We start from the raw sequence: 19,703 nt of genomic DNA on the forward strand, positions 1-19,703 counted from the left end.
AAAGTCGACCACGGCGGAACTTGAACTCAGCACGTAGCGGCAAACGAAATACCTATTTCTTTATTACCCACAAGGGGTTAAACATAGAGGAGACAAACAGGGACAGACAAAGGGATCAAGTCGATTATATCGACCCCAGTGCGTAACTGGTGCTTATTTAATCAACCCCGAAAGGATGAAAGGCAAAGTCGACCTCGGTGGAATTTGAACTCAGAACGTAACGGCAGGCGAAATACGGCTACGCATTTCGCCCGGCGTGCAAACTATTCTTCCAGAATAATAATTTTTTTTATTTCTAGTTCTAATTTTTCTTAGTTTTTGATTCTAGATTCTAAGTCATATTTTTTAATTTAAAATTTTAATTTTAATTCTTAATCATTTATCCCGTATAATTTAATTGCTATTAAGCTTCAAATATAATTTTAAATATCCGTACTAACCACTATATTATTGTCCTTTGCAACCTTACCTAGATTGGCTTTCCACCCCAACTTTACTGAAACTTAAACGTTTGACCTCTGACCCCAATGCAATACTGACATATCTCTATCATTACCCTTCATTTAATTTAATTTTATTTTTATTCTTATTTTACCCTTTTACCCTATATTATTTTTATTCCTTTCTCCGGTCTCTTTCTCCTCTCTGTCACACACCCGTTTATGATATCTCTATCATTACATTTACGTTTATTTTATTTTATTTTCTTATTCTTATTTTTACTCTTTTACCCTATCTTATTTTTATTTATTTCTCCTTTCTCTCTCTCTCCTCTTTCTTTCTCTTCTCTCTCTCTCTTGTATACACCCACTCACAAAACCCATTTATGTCTATCTTACTTCCTCGCTTTATATGCACATTTACAATATCTTATTCCTTATAAACTGTGAATTTTATTCCTTGTAATCTGTAAATTTCCATTGTCTAAAATATTCCCACTTTGTCTCTGATGACGAAATACTCAGTGCGTGGACATACTAACCTACCTCTTGGGTTATCCCAGAAACGGCTGTAAGACTTCAAATTCAGCTTACCCTTATTAAATAATTCTAAATGATTTGAGATACTCGTTTGGAATTTTATTTTAATTCTCTCGCAAGAAGGCCTAGTTGACGATGTGTCCTGTCTTGCCTTCGAAACACGCCTGAGTTAACTAGCGACAGCTGATGACGGTGGATTTTTCCTTGTGTGGCATGTCCTGTACTTGTTTTCTTGTTGTAAAATTTTTGTTTTTCCAGTTTCTACGTCCTATTGTGGTGTCCTGTACTTACGTATATTTATTTATATATGCATGTATATATACATGTAGATGTAGGTACGTACATATATGTTTGTATGTATGCATATATTTTTATTTATTACACACACATATATATATATATTATATATATATATATATATATATATGACTGGCTTCTTTAATTTCCGTGTACCAAATTCACTCAAAATGTTTTGTCGTCCGGAGCTAGAGTAGAAGACACTTGCCCAAGGTACAGCTCAGTGGGACTGAACCCAAGACTACATGGTTAATAAGAAAGCTTTTTAACCATACAGTCACGTCTATGCCTATATATAGTCAGTTATATGATTTTGATATAAATCAATTCAGTGCCATCGAAGATTCTGTCATGAGTACACAAGTATACAGCTCCGACATAGTCATAATATTATTCAACCATACAATCCAGATATCACAACGATATTTTGCAAGAATTGTATATAAGACAAACCCATAATCTCCAAGGTCACAAAGGAGTCCTTGTATAGAAAGAAAACCAGAGATATAAAAATCAATTCCACTATAGTATGATAAAAACTAGAGTACGATAATTCACCTAATGGTTAGTGTGGCAAAAACGTTAGCACGCCGGGCGAAATGTGTAGCCGTATTTCGTCTGCCGTTACGTTCTGAGTTCAAATTCCGCCGAGGTCGACTTTGTGTTTCAATTTCGGGGTCGATAAATTAAGTACACCAGTTACGCACTGTGGTCGATGTAATCGACTTAATCCGTTTGTCTGTCCTTGTTTGTCCCCTCTGTGTTTAGCCCCATTTGGATAGTAAAGAAACAGGTTAGTGTGTTGAATTCATGATCATAAGATTCCGATTTCTATATGTACCACAGAATCCTGGAAACTAGCCTTAAGTACCTAAGGCTCGGGAAGAAATTTTGATCCTTTTTTGGTGGGTGAGAAAATTACAAAAAGGAAGAATCATACTCTATTAGCTGAGATAAACAATGAAGGGCCTCAGTCTATCTTGCTAGAAATATTGGCCAACTTTTGCCATCTTAAACGGTAAAAGGAACATTGTGTAATGTAGTTCAAAATATGAGATCTGAGATTAAGACAAATGGGCTGCCTTTCATCTGAGGTTTGCTTAATTAGAACAGTAAAAGGAAAAGAACAATGAACACTATAACGTGAGCATAGAAACAGATTTCGAATAGAATCGCACACAACCCAAAAAATAAATTAACATTTTCGTATTGGTGTGTGTGTATGTGTTTAGCTTTATAAACGCTCAAATACATATATATATAGATATGTATTTACAGTTCTATATTTAAGAGATGATGAATTATGTACATTATTTACATTATTTTCAATTGGCGGATATTTGTCCTCTTCTTGTTTATTGTTAACACAACTTTTCGGCTGATATACCCTCCAGACTTCATTAGGTGTCCTGGGGAAATTTCGAACCTGGGTTCTCCTTCCTAAGGTATTTTTCGGTGCTGCTGCTGTTGTTGTTGTTGTTGTTGTTGTTGTTGTTGTTGTTCTTATCATCATCATCATCATCATCATCATCATCATCATCATCATCATCATCATCATCATCATCCCCATCACCATCACCATCACCATCATCATCATCATCATCATCATCATCATCTTCATCATCATCATCATCATTATTATTATTATCATTATTATTTATAATAGACAGAGAACATCACTGAAAAATACGAAAACTAAAAGAAGCAGCACCTATGCCGGGACACAACAATCTCCTAAGCAGACCGAGTGCAGATATGAACAGCATATGGGAACCGGTATGAAGGATGGATAGGAGAATATTAGATTTATAAGCCCTAAACTTCACTCCATAATTGCCCACGGGGATATGGCGTAGTGGTTAACGCGGGCTATTAATCCTAAGATTACGAGTTCCATAATAAAAATAATAATAATAATAATAATAATAATAATAATAATAATAATAATAATAATAATAATAATAACATCGAAAAATACCTTAGGAATACCCAGGTTTGAAATAGCCAGGTTCGAAATTTCCCCAAGACACTTGATGAAGGCGAAAGGTTGTGTTAACAACAAGAAAGTTGAGGACAAATATCCGTCAATTGTAAATAATGTAGATATGTATTTGTAAGTATGTACGTATGTATGTGTATTTGTACGTATATATGTGTGTGTGTGAGTGTTTATGTGTGTGTGTGAGTGTTTATGTGTGTGTATGTATGAATTAAAATATTGAAATGTTAGTAGTTGTGGTGATGGCCATCCTTGCTAGTTATTCTGAAGGTCAGCCGTTAGTTATTAACAATAGCTTTGTCATTGATGGGGACTTTTTGTAAATAATGTGGTGGTGGTGGTGGTGGTGGTGGTGGTGGTGGTGGTGGTGCTGGTGGTGCTGGTGCTGGTGCTGGTGCTGGTGGTGCTGGTGCTGGTGGTGCTGGTGCTGGTGCTGGTGGTGCTGGTGGTGGTAGCAGTGACAATGGCGAAAGTAGTTTTAGCGTTGATCGCACTTTAAGTGTTGGATTTTGACAGCCTGATGAGTAAGGGGAAATAGCTTTGGCTTGAACGTGTGATGTTTTTATGTGAATGAGTCTGAGTGTATTGTCTTAAAGATCGCAAGTCTAATTACATCCCAAACAAACTGTCACAACCACTTTAGCAAACATAGCGGCTTCAGAGGCAGAACTGATGGGATTATTGCTTAGACAAAGAGAGAAGAGAACGAGAGACGAGTGTAATTTAATAAAACGGACAAATTTCCATCTCAATGTAATAACAAATGTTTTCTCCCTTTCAAAGGAAATGTTGCATGTCGTAGCAGTAACGTCAAGACTACATTTAAAAAGTAGTGCACTTACACAAATATAATGCATTTCTATGATTTCTTACATAAAATGCATGTTTATGTCATTAAAATCAATGAATAAAAACAGAATTTTTCTAAATATTGTACATTTTTCTAGTGTTTATTGCTTTTTAAACAAATATAATTAAAGAAAAATCATAATAAACGCAAAGTATCCTTTAAGTATGTATTTGTTTTTCTCGGCGTGCATAAACGCAAACACACACACATACACACACATTCACACACACATACACACGTGTATGCGTGTATAGTGTGTGTGTGTGTGTGCGTGTGTATGTGTGTGTGTGTGCGTGTGTGTGTGTGCGTGTGTGTGTGTGCGTGTGTGTGTAGTGTGTGAGTGTGTGTGAGAGAGAAATGTTTAGGTTGATATATGTATAATGATGTTTATATCTTTATTTATGAATTAGGATATATATATATATATATATATATATATATATATACACATACATACATATATATGTGTGTGTGTGTGCGTATATAGATATGTCGATATTTGTGATTGTGTATAGCATGCGCTAAATTATCTCGTGTGTACACGGACATATGCGTATATATGGAGATATGTTTATGCCCGTTCATGCAGTATATACACACATTCGTATATGCTTGAACATGTGTTTGCTTATGCATGCATGTATGTACGCATGTATGTATGTATGTATGTATGTATGTATGTATGTATGTATGTAGTATGTATGTATGTATGTATGTGTGTGTGTATGAATGTATGTATGTATGTATGTATGTATGTATGTATGTATGCATGTACGTGTGTATGTGCAGATGGGTAGGTACGTACGTATGTATGTATGTATGTATGTATGTACGTGGAAAACAGGCCTGGAAAACGATTATTTTCTCGTTCAAAAAGCATTTTGTGCAATCGACTTTCTGGTGAACATTTTATCATTTTAGACTCATAGATGAATGCAGTTGTCAAGCTTTACGTATGAGGAAGTCATACTGCTTACTCAAAGATCGTTATAAAAGTCATCACACATTTGTAATACATATGTTTCGATAGACCACATTTACGGATTTTCGCCGAAGATCTTTTTAAAACAGTACTATGAATCTATGCATGTATAAACGTCTTAATATTTATAAAGAAAAAGACAGAGAGTGAGAGTGAAAAAGGAAAAAAATGCGTAAATAGGAAATTTTTTTAATAGAAAAATGTAACAAAACGCCTATGTACATGTGTGTATGCGAGCGTGTGTGCATGTGTGTATTGCTTACGTCTATGCGTGTGTGCGTGAATTCATATCTAATCAAATCCATAATCATTGATTGAATGGTGCAGGGTTCATATCCGACAAAAAGATCAAGTCACCTAAGCTTTGATGACTTCACCCAAAACGCTCTGGAAAATGTAGGTCTTTTATGCATGGAAAATACAAGAATTGGTAGTATCGCAAGTGAGATTTCCTTCATTTGGTACGCTTTGTTTATTCTTTAACCCTGATCAGCCGTCAACGAGCACATTGTTTATTAAAGATGTATCAGTGATGACTCGTTTGGTTAATGATATTCAAATCTATGTTATCTGGCGCATCATTCCTTTATTTCACAACAGAGTGTTAATTCAGGGAGATTTAATAGCTATTTTAGCAAGCCATACTACCACATACAATTTTTCTCATTAGGTCTTTTACCAACAGCCAACAAGTAAGTGAACCAGAGAAAGACATACAATAAAACAACGCAAGTCCTGCATTCAATTTAAACACAACACTTATGGTAAGAAAGTTCGGATAGATGAACTACTTGACTATCCTGTCTTTGCTAGCTTGCAATATTGCAAACAGCTGCAATATTTATGATGTTCCCGTGGCTTGAGTTAACGAAATTAAAGTTCCTCTGCTGGATTACGCTTGAAGTGTAATATGCTCCGACAGGTTAAGATGACTTAGATAGTCGAGTCACTCAAGTTGTGCCATGATATGTCAAAAGCTTATAGAACTCTTTTTATACTTAACAAAGGCGTGTCATTATTTACAGGAATTCTTTACCAAAGTAAAATTCCATATGCTTCAGTTTTAAATTGTTAATATATAACGGGTTAAAATGTATAGTAGTTAATTAAGTTATATCTTCATTTTGAGACTAAATTAACATGTCATTGATTAATAATATAAAAATTGCTAACGTTTCTTAAGAGCTAAATTAATTCGTTGTTAAATTATTTATTCTTATTCAAATAGTAATGCTCGTGTAATTTAAATCTAGAAACAAGCTATGATTTTAACCTCCATCTAAAGTAAAGATCTTCAACCTATTGTAGCTCTGCACAGCTTTCTTGAGAACAACATTTTATAAAAGACCGTGCTTCTTGTTTTTCAAAATGAAACAGTTATTTCAATCAAGCATAAGTTAATTTAGCAGAGGAGTTTATTATTTATATTTTCTTATGGCATCTCTTCCACTATGTTCCTCTCCTGTGTTAAGTTTTGGTGAAAATCATTAAATAAACCAAAGACTCAGAGATCGAAAATATATTACACCATCGAAATTCGTCATAACAAACTCACTGATAACTCAACGAGAAGGGCTTTCGTTTATATTTTTGAAGCATAAGTATTTTTATTTCTAATAAAAGTTACGACTACAGTAAAGATTCACCACCGATAACACTCTTTGAGCTCACAACACTTGCAAGGGGGCGCTAGTATCTGAATTAAAAAATGCAAGTGTAAAGAAGGTGGTGAGCTGGCAAAATCGTAAGCACCCAGGGAAATATGCTTAGCAGCATTTTGTCCATTTTTACCTTCTGATTTCAAGTTGCGCCGACGTCGATTTCCATTTCATCTTTTCGAGGTCGATAAAATAAGTACCAGTTGAACACTGGAGTCGGTGTAATTGGGAGCTCCTCCTCTGAAATAACTGGTCCTGTACCAAAATTTAAGAGCAAAAAATTACATATTAATACCTACGAGGAGACATCTATATATTGATATAGGTTTCAAATTTTGGCATAAGGCCAGCATGCTCGGTGAGAGGGGGATAAGTCAATTACATCGATCCCAGTACTCAATTCGTACTTATTTAATCGACCCCGAAAGCATGAAAGGCAAAGTCGACCCCGGCGGAATTTGAACTCAGAACATAAAAATGAACGAAATGCCGAAAAGCATTTTGCCCGATATGCTTAACGATTATGCCATGTCGCTGCCTTTATATATATATATACACCCCACATACACACATACATATATACTTGAAAACATATAGGAAAACTGTTGATGACTCATTTATTCAGTCAAGTTTAATGTATGCTTCACAACATCAAATTTTTAACTAGAAATATATTTCTGTATGAGTCAGTCTATTAAGGCTTTGAGTGGAGCAGTTTCTTAAAAATTGCTGCTATTTCCCAATGTTCAAACCCGTGGATATATTACTATTATCAATTATCAATTAAAAATGTCATCATTAATATTGACATTTACAGATCTATACGCATGCAAGCACTTATACTAATATAACTGTGAGTGGAGGCTACCTTGAAAGTCAATTAAGTGGCTTCAGTAGACGATACTGTCGTTTGAATAGGACAAATCAACTCACAAGCAGTATTAAACTACAATAATATATTAGAGAACGAAAGAAATAAAGGAGAAAGATAGATAGATAGATAGATAGATAGATAGATAGATAGATAGATAGATAGATAGATAGATAGATAGATAGATAGATAGATAGACAGACGGACAGACAGACAGACAAACAGACAGGCGGATATACAAACTGATGGATAGATATTAATATGAAAGATAAACTCGAACAAAAAACCTTACGGGAAAAATTATCATTCACTACATTCAATAAAAGACGAAATTAACGAAAAGAGGATGGAAAAAATAGCATGCTGGTAGGCAAAGTAAGACATTACTTTACATTAACAACAAAAAAAAGAGCGAAAACTCAAAATGAAAGGAAACTAAAATAAAGTTAAGAGGGGACAACATATTTCGTAATTGGTATCTTTAAATTATCTTTTTCCCCTCGTTTCCCTCTTTTCTATCGTTATCTCTTTCAATGTTAACGTTCCTTGTTCCACAATAAAAGCTAGCTACTTTGTAAATATAATTACTTCAAACATAATTTGAAATTACATGCATAATTATTTTCGTTTTTATTGAAGAAGAAGAAGAAGAAGAAGAAGAAGAAGAAGAAGAAGAAGAAGAAAGAAGAAGAAGAAGAAGAAGAGAAGAAGAAGAAGAAGAAGAAGAACAACAACAACAACAACAACAACAACAACAACATCGAGAAATACCTTAGGAATAAGAACGCAAGTTCGAAATTTCCCCAAGACACCTGATGAACGCTGGAGAGTATATCAGCCGAAACGTTGTGTTAACAACAAACAAGATGAGGACAAAAATCCGTAAAATGTAAATAATGTAAATAATTATTGTTTGTAAGCCTAGTACTTATTCTATTGGTCTCTTTTGCAGATCTGTTAACTTACGGACACATAAATACACTATCATCGGTGGTCAAGTGATGGTGGGCAGACAAACACAATATATATATACATACATATATATATATATATATATATATATATATATACACGACGAGTTTCTTTCAGTTTCCGTCTACCAAATCCACTCACAAGGCTTTGGTCGGCCCAAAGCTATATCAGAAGACAATTGCCCAAGGTGCCACGCAGTGGGACTGAACCTAGAACCCTGTGGTTGAGAATCTAGCTTCTTATCATACAGCCATACCTATCTATCTATATATATATATATATGTGTGTGTGTGTGTGTATGTTTATTTATTTATAAGCAAATTTGCTGCTGAAAATGCATCTAAATTTGAAAAGCTTGTAATTGCTTTTCAATTTCAAGGAGAACACTTCTAGACAAAAATCGGGCACGGCGATGGGAACGAGGGTAGCCCCTACTTTTGCCAACCTTGCCATGGCATACATGGAAGTCCAAATATATGAGCAAGCAAATCCAGGAACACACGACTAGGAAAATTCTTGTAAGCAAACACTTAGATCAATGCCTCGTAGACATAAACCCGAAATACAAAATCTTCCCTCTCTATCAACGCCCCGAAAACACTTAACCCAATTCCGCTTAAATAAGGAAAACGTACTCATTAAAAATATAATCTGCAGCTGAATATCCTTTAGAAAGAAAAAGCACCGAAGAGAAAAAAGACTCAAGTTCTCCACCAAAAACAACCAGGAGCTACAAACAATTTTAAAAACTTAAGTAACAGTCTTACACCTGGGTTTCGAAACCGCAATTCCAAATCACCATACAAACACTAGTCACCTATCTCTATACCAATGAAATTTTACAAACGCCAGTTGTAAATCAAAACCGCACTTCAGCAAATACAAGATGACTCTTTAAGAGAATCAACCAACCGGAACGACATGTGACCGTACACCACAGGGCCGCCAACAAGGCAGAACGACAAAGTTGAACACCGGAAAAAGAACACGTCAACAGTACTTTTCCGCTCCCGGAAAAAATTATAAATACACCGGATTCCAAAGCACACCACTACGAGCGAACGTTCCTACACACGACGGAAAGAGGATCAGAGAAATTGTAAACCAAATCCCTTTTCTTACTATCTTCATTTCTCCCTTGTTTATTTCCTTCTTAACTCAGAATGACTTAAACTTTGATGATATTCATTTCTTGTCGATCTCTACTAACACTACTGAGCTTTGTACATTTAAACAAATTGATGCAAAGTTTTAATATGAACGTTTAAACTTATAAACATTGAAATTTCTAAACATGTCTTACTAATTCATAATTCTAAATTTGCCTGTTATGAATATTTCAATTTGTCAACATCGAAACTTTTAAAGATGCTTTTCAAATTTATAATTCAAATTTTTACCATTGATAAACAAAAAATATTGTTGAACTAGTTTGGTATATATGTAAATAAATTTGATTTATACAATTACAAGTTTTTCAAATTTAGATGCATTTTTAACAACAAATTTGTCTATTTTTTCCTGCGAGGAAATATACCCCCTCTTTTGTTATATATATATATATATATATATATATATATATATAATATATATATTATATTATATATATATATATATATATAGATCAATAAATGGTGGGGTTGTGTTGACCGCACGTGGAGAAATGATAAGCAAGGAAAAATTGTAAAAATGCAGAATGCTCGATTGAAAGAAAATTTTAATGAAATGAGAAAATGAAAAAATCTCATTTCATTAAAATTTTCTTTCAATCGAGCATTCTGCATTTTTACAATTTTTCCTTGCTTATATATATATATATATATATATATATATATATATATATATATATATATATACACGTTTATTAATTCGTTTTGCAAGATTCTTGATTTGAAATCGTGTGTTGAAACAGATATTCTTGTATTTCAGGATGGTATTTATTTCTTTTTTGCCAAATAAACACACGCACTATATGTTTATTATTCACTTTCGTCACACATCTGTGAGCTCTTCAGTGACTCTTTTCGTTTTCGTGTGTGTTCTTGCTCCACTTACTCCATTCTCTTCTTCTAAGATATGTATCCTTATGTGCACATGCGTTTGTGTCCTTGTTTGTGTGTATGTATGCGTGAGTGGTGTGTGTGCGTGTGTGTTTGTGTGCGCGTGTGTGTATGCTTGTGTGTGTGTGTGTGTGTGTCATAGTTTTTAGCACCAATGAGGCCATCTCCTCAGCCCCATTCTCTCACCTCATTGTGCTGCTGCTGTCCTAAGACCTCAAAAAAAGAAACATTCTCATAAGTGACTTCGTGATACTGATGATGAATGTGTATCGCATGTGCAACCCTATGGAATTAAAAAGGCACATACAACACTTCTCTGGTTAAAACCAGAGGGACAGGATTAGAGTGTACAAAGGAGCCAGGACTAAGTCCAAAGCCATCATAGATAGTGATGCTAAAGCGATCTGCCCGCTGTACAGGAGTAATTCCTAAAACAGCACAGAAAGGACCAGTAATAATATAAGGCCAACACTTGGTACGACAACAAAAAATACCAGTGTCATATCTTTTTAGGAAAACATTAAGTAAGGCTAATCGACAAATTAAAGTAGTAGAGAGGCCTAGTGCCCCTTTAAAACCCTAATCTGCAATACCTGTCCCTTTGATAAGTCCCCCTGTACGGAGTACAATTGTGTTCTATGTAGGATGAAACCACGGGTTAACTAAGTTTAGAAATATAGTATTAGCTTACGATGTACTGAGGGACGGTTGTAGAAACATGACAACTATCTACATTGGAGAGACTGCACACAGCATAGGAGACTGTATAGGTGAACATTGGCGAGAGCTCAAAGAAGGGAAAAGCTCGTTAGTGCTCTACCAACATACTCAGGCAGAACATGGAGGCTCAATTAATAGCATAGAGATTAAAGCACTATTGACACATAGAAGTGACACGACACCTAGACAGACCACAAAGGATACACATATAACCGTAGACAGACCGTGCCTAAATAGAAATCACGAATGGAACAGTAACACCCACCATTACACCACATGACTAAAGACCGAACGGATGAGAAGAGAGAGGGAAAAAATCGTAAATAATACACAGAATCATACAGGATAATGCACACACAATAGACATATATGCATTTACTTGTGTTACTTATGAGAAATAGAGATAGATGTATAAAAATAAATAAATAGATAAATAGATAAATAAATATATAGAGATATATATTTGTTACATACCTGTGATAAATATAAAAAAATAGAGAGACATATAATAAATAAATGAAACTATATAAAGGACATAGATACATACAACATACGAAGCGAAGTCATACACACACAAGAAATTTCATGGACGGCCATAACAATGCCAACAACACAATTAACAACGACAGCAGCGGCCGTGACAACGATGGCTGTAACAACGACAACTACCACGATGGCAACACCGTGGCGAACACACGTACCATATTCCTTTATGGGGGGTTTAAGACAACAGCAGTACAATGGGGTGAGAAGTTGAGGTTGAAGGGAAGGCCACACTACTGCTAAAAAATGTGACACTCACACAAGCATACACACACATACGCACATACACACGCGCGCGCGCACGCACACACAAAGACATAAACGCATGCGCACATAAGGATACACATCTAAGAAGAACAAAATGGTCTAAGTGGATCTAGAACACACAGGAAACGAAAAGTGTCACTGAAGAGGTCACAGATGTGTGAGGAAAGGTTTCCGGACTATGGACATGAGTTAAAATAATAAAGTAAGAACAGCAATAAACGAGTGAAGAAAAAAATATATTGTGCGTGTGTTTATCTGGCAAAAAATTTTTTAAATGAACATCCCGAAATACAACATTATATATATATATATATATATGTAGGAGCACTCAATCGGTTACGACGACGAGGGTCCCAGGTGATACGATCAACGGAACAGCTTGCTCGTGAAAATAACGTGCAAGTGGCTGAGCACTCCACAGAAACGTGTACCCCTAACGTAGTTCTCAGGGAGATTCAGCGTGACACAGAGTTTGACAAGGCCGGCCCTTTGAAATACAGGTACAACTCATTTTTGCCAGCTGAGTGGACTGGAGCAATGTGAAATAAAGTGTCTTGCTCAAGGGCACCACGCATCGCCAGGAATCGAACTCACGATCTTACAATCGTGAGCCGAATGCCTTAACCACTGAGCTACTTCCTTCCAAAGCAGTGGACTTAAACAGCTCATTTCCAGGATTCTCTATTATATATATTCTCTGTGGGCGGGACCCCAGTCTGTTACAAGATTACTAACATTTGTCAGCTGATGTGACCTGATGTCCAGTATTTCATTTCACGTCACATCAGTGGAGGCGCAATGGCCCAGTGGTTAGGGGTTATACACAGAGGGGACAAACAAGGACAGACAAACGGATTAAGTCGATTATATCGACCCCAGTGCGTAACTGGTACTTATTTAATCGACCCTGAAAGGATGAAAGGCAAAGTCGACCTCGGCGGAATTTGAACTCAGAACGTAACGGCAGACGAAATACTGTTAAGCATTTCGCCCGGCGTGCTAACGGTTCTGCCAGCTCGCCACCTTATATAAAGAGTACAGCAGGGGTCACCACCATCCCTGCCGGAGCCTCGTTGAGCTTTAGGTGTTTTCGCTCAATAAACACTCACAACGCCCGGTCTGGGAATCGAAACCACGATCCTACGACCGCGTGTCCGATGCCCTAACCACTGGGCCATTGCGCCTCCACTGATGTGACGTGAAATGAAATGCTTTGCTCAACGAACACAACACATCGCTCGGTCCAGGAATCGAACCCACAATCCAATGATAATGAGTGCAACGCCATACCAGGACCTGCTCATACACACACATACTATTGTACATGCCTGTGTGAATGTATGTGTGTGTGTGTGGTGTGTGTATGTGTGTGTGTGTGTGTGTGTGTAAATTGGTCCATATAAATTTTAAAGTGAGTGCTCGGTTTTGTAAAAACTTGTTATACAACATCGGTTTGACGGGAATCTTTATAAACTTTGTAGTTTTCGTTGAGTATGATGACAACGACGAGTAGACCCATGAAGAAAGATGTTCTGCCCACTTTTTTTTTATAAAAGTGATAGGCTACATCACCCAATGTGCTTCCTTTTCTAAGTCAGTAGGGTGTGACGTGAGAGCGATTTGGCTGCTAAATCTACAAACCCATACAACCACGAAGGGATACACATGTTATCTCATGTAGAAAATATAATTGTATATGCTTACGAACAAATGCATTCCAGCCTTGGCCATCACAGTTTTGTGTGAGTATTCTCGGACTACACCAGCCAATACTTTCTTTCCTTTGTGAAGATTAGAGTGTGATTTAAGAGATGTTTTGTTTCTAGTTCTAGCAGCTTTTGTGAAACATAGATACCACCACTTCGGAATGTGCGTTGATGCTGTTGCTGTTACGAATAAACAATTATTTTTGTTAAATATTCCCTTTATTTTTATAAACTCTAGTAATGGCGATAAAACAATTGAAAATACAGTGGTTGTAAAATGAATGCTATTTTGTCCTTAACAACGCTAATTTTCTATCAGTTGTATGCTTTATTACATTACTGATAAGATGTATAGTTAAACATTTTTTTAAAAAGAAAATCCTGCTGCATTGTCCAATATAATGACTTCAAATTAATTTTGAAAGTTCACTGGCGTCTTGTAGACATAGTCAAACTCATTTTTATTTATTTTTTTGAAACATTGGGCTTAATGCCAGTGTTTTGGAATAGCCTTACTATTAATGCGATTCCACTGAGGACGAACATTCGAACTCAGAGAAACAAAATAACTGGAGCAAATTTTGCAAGGCACCTCGCCTACGCTCTGACATCTCCGCCAGTCCACCGTCATGGACTGGAAGTTTATTAATAGAAACGTTGGTATTTGAACTCATAGCGCAGGGAGCTGAAGCAAATAACGATGCTCAAAAGCCTAAGTTAATTTGTCGCCTTAGAGTCTTCATTGCATGTAGCTATTCTGGTAAATTCTAAAAGCAATTCCAGTGTGTTTGCCAGCTGCACAATGTAAAAAGCATCGAGGCATACTAAGGTTTTAGAAAAATTACTTCGAATCAACAAAAGAGGCAGGTTTTAATACTTCGGGAATGCTACGCTCTTTCTTTCTCTCTCTCTCTTTCTCTCTCCCCTCTCTCTTTCTCTCAATGTCTCTCTTTATTTCTTTATTTCATTTCTTCTTAAATGAACAAGAAACCTACAACTTTAATAGGAAATGGTAATAACCAATCTTTCTTGAAAGACAACGCTAGAATTGTAAAGAAAGCTGTTTGAATTAAGGATTCAAATCAAGTAACAATCTTGATTTGACGAGTATTTACGGACGCGCTTAAGATAAATAAATAACAACGGCAACCGTATTGAATTCTTGAGCTTTTTAATTAAATGAAAGATAAGATTATTGTAACTGAGTCAATTCATTCTAACTATCCATGGTTTATACGTAATAGGATTATCCTGCCTTCTTGTCATTATGCCTCTGATAACGTAGCTAGATAAAACATTCAGTCGCTATTACTTTCGTATAAAACCAGAACTTATATTGGACATGGAAATTATTCTTATTAATAAAATCATAACTTTATTGGTTTAAAGTGCAAAAGATTGCCATAAATATTCATAAGCACTTGAGTAGAGAAAGAGGAGATTTTACACTCAGACAAAATATCTAATGGTATTCGATCATTTTTCTGCTTATCCCCATCAATGGTAGCAAAGATTTATTTGCAGTATCGCGAAGCTGTAGCCAAATTCCAACCACTTGGGATTTGTACGAGATTACATTTTCTCGAATGATTTTTCTTCTTATTTATTTATTTTTTATTTTTTCCTTTGCCAAACTTGTTTGATATATTGTCAAAGGAAGACATAAAGATTACTTTTCAGGCGAAATGTATGAATAAGTTCAAATGATATGCGTTTGTCTGTATACAAATATAAATATAAATCTATGTATATGTCTATATGTATGAGTGTATGCATGTGTACATATATATTTATGGATGTCTCTCTCTCTCTGTGTCTCTCTCTGTCTCTCTCTCTGTCTCTCTCTCTCTCTGTCTCTCTCTCTCTCTCTGTCTCTCTCTGTCTCTCTCTCTCTCTCTCTCTCTCTATATATATATATATATATATATATAGGAAGGTATAATATATATTAGTGTATAATGTGTGTTCGTATGCATATATATATATATATATTATATATATAAACCAATATGCACGCATACACAAACTTATGAATATGTGTGTGTGTATTATGTATATATGTGTGCTTGTGTGCGTATGCGTGTTATTCTAACATACGCAGAATTACTCACATATACAATCGTTATCTCAATATTTGTTTTTCGTGGTGACATAGTCTATAAAAGTTTGTTTGTATATTTCTCTGTATGTCCAGTTTGCATTGTAACATGTGACTTAATTACCTAATATTTATTGATTTCATTCCAAGTTATTTTCGGGATGTCTGCATGCCTCCAATTGCCTGTTACCATCTCCCAACCATTTATTACTCATGGAGAGATGTTCTTTTGCAATAACCATATCACTAGAGTTGTCCCTCGTCTAAGAATCTTAATAGTCGCTATCCAAACATACTTATATTCAATTACTCTAATCTGCATTGTCGACATTGTCTAAGGATTCAAGAGCAGTTGATGGTAGAATTGGTTAAATTAAATGCTGAAAGCAATAACTGCTACTGTTTATTTAAGACAGCAAACTGACAGAATCATTAGCACGAAGGCAAAAATGTTTTGCAGCATTTCACCCGTCTGTGGGATGACGACAGCAGCTGGGGAGCTGACTGGAACTTGAGGCTGACAGGAAGAGTAAGGGGCAGGAGTGACGCGCGCGCAGGCAGGGGAGCATTGGGCCTTTTCGATTTGGGTAACCGAGTGAGCTGGACGTGTGAGCGCTTTGTCAAGGTAGGGGAAAAGCAGTTACTATTTTTAGTTTTCCGGTCGGGCCACGTTGAAGGGCTCGTTACCGCCGGGGAGGTCTGCGTCGACGAAGAGAAGGTAGGTGTCTTTATTTCAAATCTTCCGCATGTACCACACCGTTTTTACGTTCTAAGTTCAAATGCTACCAAGGGACCCAAGTTCATCCTTTGGCGTCGATAAAATAAGAACTATTACTCAACTGGGGTCGATGAAATCGACTAGTCCTCTCCACCATAATTTCGGGCCTTGTGCCTATAATAGACAGAATACTGTCTAAGGATTTCAATCATCTGATTTTATAGGGAGTTACCTCCCTACATTTTAAAAATCAGGCATGGTTGTGTGGTAACAAGCTTGCTTTCCAACCACGTGGTTCCAGGTTCGGTCCCACTGCGTGGCACCTTAGGCAAGTGTCTTCTAGTATAGCATCGGGTTGGCCAAAGCCTTGTAAGTGGATTTGGTTGACGGAAACTGAAAGAAGCCTGTCGTGTGTGTGTGTGTGTGTGTCTTTGCATCATAGGAAAGGTGAGTGGTGGGGGAGGACGGGGAGGGGGAGAAGTATGGAGAGGTGGGTGAGGGATAGGTGGGAGCGGTATAGATGGGAGGGGGTAGGTAGGAGGGGGATAGGTTGAAATGGATGGGGAGTGAGAGGTGGTGGTGAGTGAAATATGTGATTTTTTCTGAACTAAGTTTTTCCTCCGTTACTTACTTTGGCTGTAACGCTTTCAAGTGATTAGTCGAAGGGAAAGGCGAAGAGCAAAAGAAAAAAGAGAGCGAAAAAGAGGATAAGATGAAGAGTGAAAGAGAAAGAGGGAGAATACAATGTATTAAGTCTATAAAATTGTGAAGGAAATATATTAAGTGTATATATAAAGTGCATTAAGTAATTATTGTATTCCAATTTCCTTAATTATTCTATGATTAGCAGATGAGTGACTATCATTTGGTACAGACACAGCACAGGTTACATTCTAAGTTTTTTTTTTTTTTTTTTTTTTGGAGAGGAGGTAAAGTTTTCAGAAATAACTCAATAAGTTTAGCATTAATTCTGTGAAATATTCAGGGGTCCCACTTGTCAATATTATTATTATTATTATTATTATTATTATATTATTATTATTATATTATTATTAAGGCGGCGAGCTGACAGAATCATTAGTATGCCAGGCAAGATGCCTAGCGGTATTCCTTCTGTCTTTACGTTGTGAGTTCGAATCCCACCGAGGTAGACTTTGCCTTTCATACTTCCGGGCTCGATAAAGATAAGTACCAGTTGGACATTGATTTTGTAGTAATTGACTTACAACTTACACACACCCCGAAATTGCTGGCCTTGTGCCAAAGTTTGAAACCAATATCATATTACTTATTTGAGCAATACTATAAACTCTACTAAATTATATGTCCTTTTCCACAAATAAATCCAGGCCCCGTGCATTCTCTACGCAGCGTGTGCCAATTTTCAAATTTCGTTCCTAAAACTAAGACACGAACAACATACCAGATCTGTTAGATGAGAAAGCATGCTTCTCTACGGCTAGAGTGTCGAACAAAGAATGCATATATAAAGTCGGTTTTCACACTTTACATTGAGTAATCAATGTCTGGAATGAGCTCCAATAATTTATGACATCACAGCTGGTGAAGTGTTTCATATTTTTGAGTGATTACCTTACTTCCTGCGAACAAAGTAAGGATCACATTTTGAGATACAACTGGATTTCCTTCCAACATTTTACCGAGAGCACGTAATCTATAGTCAATACTCTAGCTTCGTTCATTTGTGCATCAGAACCGACGGTCTCAATATGTTGTTGTTGTTGTTGTTGTTGTTGTTGTTGTTGTTGCTGCTGTTGCTGTTGTTGTTGTTGTTGTTGCTGCTGCTGCTGTTGTTGTTGTTGTTGTTGATGTTGTTTAGCTCGGCGTAGTATATGACTGAACAAAAAACTAAAGTGCTACTCCGTCGCCTACGACGGAGAGGGTTCAAGTTGATCCGATCAACGGAACAGCCTGCTCGTAAAATTAATGTCCAAGTGGCTGAGCACTCCTAAGACACGTGTACTCTTAGCGTAGTTCTCAGGGATATTCAGCGTGACACAGAGTGTGACAAGGCTGGTCCTTTGAAATACAGGTACTACTCATTTTTGCCAGCTAAGTGGACTGAAGCAACATGAAATGAAGAGTTTTGTTCAAGGACAAAACTCGTCACCAGGAATTGAACTCACGACCTTACGATCGTGAGCTGAATACCCTAACCACTAAGCCACGCGCTTTCACTGAACACATATATACAATCAAATGTAATCCCTTCTAGTCATGTTCACTCCGTTTTTCTTTCAAACATGAAATTTGTATCTCTCCTATCAAGACAGGGTACAACTTAAAATAGATTTGGCTGCTATTTCTTGCAGGTCTATGCTCCCGTTTGTTATGTCTGAATATAATGTTGAGAAGGTACGTGGCAGAGTTGTCAAGAATTGGCTATGTGCCTCATAGCAATGAGTTTCGTCGTTACGCATTCTGAATTAGAATACTACAGAAAGTCAGCTCTGGTATTAATCCCTCAATAAAAACGGGGAGATTAAAAGTAGTTCTAATATTCCAAGGATTATGCACTCGGTTAATTTCCTATCAAAGTTGTAACGTTGAGCCAATGTACGAAATTAATATACTGTCCTGAATCATGAATCATTTTAATAGAATAAATGACATCTATCGACCAAACAATAACAAAAATAAAATTGATAATTTTGACATTTATAATATAGAGAATCTATTTGCGATATGGAGAGAACTTTATTAGTTGTTAGGCACCGTAGCATTGTTTTTTTAGCTTCCGTTATTTATTTCATATGACTCGCGATGTTTTCTCTAAGCTTTGCATTTATGCACACGCTTACGTTTTACAATTAGCTAAGTGGAAAAACTGGACACACAATTTTTTTATGATGAAACTGAGTTTCTTAAAAAGGTTGCTTGCATGGATGCCCACATACTTAGCAAAGAAAAACCAAATTTGCACACAAGTAAAATTTCCACAGACATCCACAGAGAAAATTA

The 19,703-nt window shown here is 36.3% G+C and overlaps 1 long non-coding RNA gene across 1 annotated transcript; it reads right to left on the minus strand.

The window, feature by feature from the left end:
- Nucleotides 1-2,756: 2,756 nt before the first annotated feature.
- LOC118763236 lies at nucleotides 2,757-18,748 on the minus strand. Its single transcript, XR_004998986.1, has 3 exons — nucleotides 18,603-18,748; nucleotides 11,567-11,571; nucleotides 2,757-2,779 (listed from the first exon to the last, which is right to left on the minus strand). It is a non-coding gene; the product is annotated as an uncharacterized LOC118763236 (long non-coding RNA).
- Nucleotides 18,749-19,703: the final 955 nt, after the last annotated feature.

This window comes from Octopus sinensis, linkage group LG4 (genome assembly GCF_006345805.1).
Source record: "Octopus sinensis linkage group LG4, ASM634580v1, whole genome shotgun sequence".
Classification (NCBI taxonomy): domain Eukaryota; kingdom Metazoa; phylum Mollusca; class Cephalopoda; order Octopoda; family Octopodidae; genus Octopus; species Octopus sinensis.